The following is a 4,820-nucleotide window of genomic DNA, read 5'->3' as shown; positions in this document are numbered from 1 at the left end:
AGGGAAAAATGATTGCCTTGAAATACTGTAGCAGTAAAAAAAGGATCAATGAGCATTTTTAAGGAGAATTATCCTTTTACGCTGTTAGGGAAACAATCAATTCAAATATGGGATTGGGAGTCAAATCTCTGGGAGTGTGTTCTTGGATTTTTCCTGACAATAGCTTTGTGCCCCAGAGTCACATCCCCTCCTGGGCTCCAGCACCCAAAGTGTAACAGGAGGGGAACATCCAACAGTGCAAAAGGGTTCAATCCATCAGCGTGGTGCTGAGGCTGAGGTCAGTCCTTGAGCAGTGAGGAAGAGGGCAAAGGGGGCTGGTCACTGCCCTGTGGCACAGGCAGATCACCAGGAAGGGGGAAACCCCACTAGCACCAGCCCTGCACTTGGGAAGAGCTTTGCTAGGCTCGTATCCAGCCCTCCTGGAGGACCTGGCCACTCCAAACCATTTCTACAGTGAGGGAGAAGAGAGGACAGGGCCACTTGGAGCCAAGAGCCACGAGTCAGTTTGACTCACGCTCTTGATGCTTTCCACATGTTTCCCAGCATCCAACTGTGACATGAAGACAAATGTTTTGGAGGGGCTGACCCCATCCATCCCTGCCAGAACCCAACTCCAAGTACATCTGGCTTTGGGAAGAGGGGTCATCAGTCATTACGGGAGCTTATTAAGCCCGTTTTGCACGTGCCGGTGTCACTGGATTAAACACTCCAGTTATTTGCTCACTAATTTCTGTTTGGGATTAAAGCCCCCTTGGTGGAGCTGGTCTGGGGCAATGGATGTGCTGCTGTGAGCACCAGGTTGAGGTGGCTGCTGGGGACAGTGTGGGGCCAGAAGGACACAAGCCAAGCTCTCCGGCCCATTTCACACCACAGGCACTGCCTTTCCAGCCATTCCTGCCCATTCCCATTTTGAATCAGTGGCTTCACATGGTGAAAAGTTTCACATATCAGGAGCACCAGCATTCCCATCCTGACCCTCCTGCTCCCTCCCTGCATTATCTGCTGCTCCAGGACACAGGGTTCAGCACTGGTTCACCAGTTCCTGCTATTTGGCAGCCTCAGCCCCATCAAATCTCTGTGCCAAGGGCAGAGTGATGCCAGCCAGGTTCTCTTTACAAACATGCACAATCAAGTGCCAGCCCTGCTCCCAGTGCCTCTAGGTTAGGGGAGGAATAAAATAACCTCTATCCACTATTCAGGATTAATGGGAGGAGCTGAACTCGGGGGTTGTTTATCAGAAACAAACTGAAGCAAATCCTATTTGTGCAAAGCTGCTTAAACCCTCGTTTGTTCAGAGTCTTTTCGGTTTGCCCTGTGCAGGGCTGATAAGGGTCAGGGAAAAGCAAGTTTCCAGCCTGGATTTGCCATCAGCCTCAGCACTGGAGGGCTGCATCTCACACTGGTTAGAAATTTGCAGCTCTCCAGGATGAAAATAACACATAAATTAGAAAATCTGGGCTCAGCTACCTGCTGCTCAACAGGGCCTAAGAGGAAAATAAGTGCAGATGGGAGGGGAAGGGCAACAAATAAATCCTTAATAATTTCATCTCCCTTTTAGATTGTGACCATTCATTGACTGGACATGTCCACAGCAAGCTGTGCTGTCATTGGAGGCTTCACTGGGGATGAAGGAACTGTTTTCAGGACATCCAAAACAGCAGAAAAAGTGGGCTTGAACTCTCAGTTATGAGAGGCAAACTCCACCCAGCACAGCAGCTGAGTCTCAGTTTAATTGCAAAATTAAGTCTTACCCTCCTCATTTTAACTTTGTTAAAGCTGAAAAGAATAATTTTCTATGTAACTGGTGTGACATGTTATTCCAAGAATGAGTATGATTCCCAGCATGGATTGCACCAAGATCTGGATCTACCCAAAATCTGAAGTGATGCTATGATCCAGCTCAAGGACCTTCTCTAATCATAAAACCAAAAAGATTCTTCTTTTGAGAATGAATAAATAACTTCTTTTGTGTTTGCAGATTAAATCTCTCAAGCATAGGGTAAAACTGACCTAAATCCAAGACTTCTTGGCGACAGAGAGGCTTAAACCACAGGTTTTGTTTCCAACATGAACTAGAAAGTCAGTATTTCAATCATCCTAACTATAAATTAACCTAACAAGGTACCTGCCTGGCAGTGCAGGCATAGATCTTGCTGGCAAAAGCCTTGTCCATGAGATAAAATAAGGAATAAAAAAATCACAACTTGCACAACACAATGCACCAGCAGCAAGATTCAGCTTCATTTCATGGAAATAATCAAACATTTTGGGGTCATTTCAGCCAAACGGTCATGCAAGTCAGGCTGACCTGATCCAGCACAATATACTCAGTGCTTCCCTGGCAGAAAACAGGCCTGTGTTGAACAGGGAATTCGCTGAGAAATCCCTGGTGCTGGTGGGGTCACAGCCCTACATCCTCCCCCTGCAGCAGGGAACCAGAGCATCCCAGGGCTCCGAGGAACAAAGCCTGGGTTTAGATTATATCAAAAGGATTTATTTGGGCATTAAGAACCCAATACTCCCTTGATCTGGTCCCTAAGCAATCCCAGGTAAGCAGACCTAACTTCCAGCCAAGCTGCCCAAGAATCCCTATCAGTGCAGCAGTGGGTACAGCTCAAATTTTAATCTTCCTCCTGGGATTGTCCCAGTCCAACAGCTCCATTGACCAGAAGGCAATTAATTACTGCACCATACGAGTCTTTTACACAAAATACTTGCTTCCTAGAAAGAGGGGGAGGGGAGATGCAGCTTAAAACATTCCTTGGGATGCCTAAATAATCCAGCCCAGATGGAAAATGTGTTCATGAAAGGAAGATGTTAAATACAAAACAACTGTGGGGGAATACAGAAGGGCAGGAATAGAAGGAAAACAGCTGGGGCAGCACAACTCAGAACCTTCACACTGCAGGTGACACCCAGTCCAGAGAAATCAAAACTCTGCTCCTCTCTGTTCTATGTAATTTTTTTCAACAACACAAACAGGATTATCACAACAAAGAGATTTAGGACAAGAAAACAACATCACAAGCCATTTGATGCAGACAAACAAAAAGGCAGAAATGCAGCTTTCTTCAGGTAAAAGAAAGGGGGCCTAGAGGGAGAGGATGCAGGTGGACAGCCCTGGCCCCTTTGCACATGGTTTAGAGCACCTAAGAGGAAAGCACAAGCTGTGCAGATGAGCCACATGCCAAAAATGAGACCTAAAGTCTGAGGAAAATTTAGAAGAGTGTTGAGAAGTGTGGATCTGCTTTCCCTTTAGTGTAGGGCTCCTTTGGCATTGCTCAGCATCTCAGCAATAGGAGTGCAGGTACAGAAGGACTGTAGGAACAGAAGAGCAACATTTTTAAATGCAGTCACTGGACTTAATCTCAGAACAATTAAAACCAGCTGCCACCACTTGGAAAAATTAACACTGAAAGTTACCACAGAAATCAACAGATCAAACCTTCATCATGCCTCTGCAGACCCAACACAGAGGCCACCCTGCAAACCCCACTGAGGGCAGGACCTGCCCATAGGGACATTTTTAGGGCTCTGATCACCAACCAGCACAGCATAACAGCTTCACTTCACAGCCCTTCAACAACCCACAGCTTTGCTGTCACCACCTGCCACCAGCAGGGTGAGAGCAGCCGGGATGCCAAGAAGCTCTTGTCCTGGGACAACCAATTCAGACAGTCAGTAAGTAGATTTTTTGAAGCATAACAAGCACAAATTAACCCAAACACCCCAAAAGATTCAGCAACTAACAGACAAAGCTCATCCAAGTGCCAGATGGCAGCAAACTTGGACCAAATTCAAAGGCCTCTTCCCTGCTTAGTCTTCTCAGCCCTAATCTAGATAAAAGCTCTCAGTTCTTCAGCAAAGAGCTTATTTTCCACAATAAGAAGATGAGAGTGTTAAATCTTGGAGAGCCAGGGGAGTATTGCTATTTAGAGTAGGGGATGAGACATCCCAAGACCCAATTGTCTCAGGTCTAAATGTTCCAAATCTTGCCCTTTCTTTTAAGTGGTGGCAAATCAGAAGGTGAGCTGGGACAGCATACACACCCATCAGGGAAGAGGAACCAAAGCCCTTCAAAGTAATTTTGGGTGTTTATGGCCACAGCTCAGACCCCTGAAGTAACTTTTGCCAGTGTGGGTTCACATTTTCAGATGTTTTAGGCTCAGTTTTATAAAGACTCCCAGATGCTGGAGTAAGCCCACCCATAAGCAAATCCCTGGATGAAAGCCAAGCACAAATGTCTCTGGATCACAGGGGATGGAGTCTGGATTTCCATGTGACACCTCCAGAAGGAAACCTCTGCTTGGACTCATTAGCCCAGGCATATGTCTGGCATTGGAAGGAGGCTTACAGACCTTGTCACCCCCACAAAATCCTTCCAAAACACCACCTCTCACTTAAAGAACACCAGTATGGGATGTGAGATGCCACCTACAACTACAGCAGCCTCATGCTGTCTCTCTCCCTGCTGGTGTGTCAATCCTGTCCCAGCCTGGGGCTTTCTATCTTCTCAGCCATCAGGACAAAGAGGTTTTGCCCCCCCCATTTTGCAGATGAGGACTCAAAGACTCAGCCTGGAGCAGAAGCATGAGGCGGCCTCTGGCAGCCCAGGTCAAGGTCTCCCTCAGATTCACCCAAACCTCGCACCTTTGCCACAACAGGAGAGTTATTTTTTTTACTTAAAACCTCAACCTGCAGGTTACAGCTTTAGGCACAGCTATGCTGCTTCCTCTGAGCGCACCCTGGGGCGCAGGGGGTCCCTGAGCTGGAGCAATTGGCTCAGAAAAGGCCCCTCTGCCCGGGCAGGGCCCCAACCG

The sequence above is a fragment of the Chaetura pelagica genome, unplaced genomic scaffold (assembly GCF_000747805.2).
Source record: "Chaetura pelagica isolate M959 unplaced genomic scaffold, ChaPel_1.0 scaffold193, whole genome shotgun sequence".
In the NCBI taxonomy this organism is placed as follows: domain Eukaryota; kingdom Metazoa; phylum Chordata; class Aves; order Apodiformes; family Apodidae; genus Chaetura; species Chaetura pelagica.
This window is presented reverse-complemented; position numbering follows the sequence as displayed.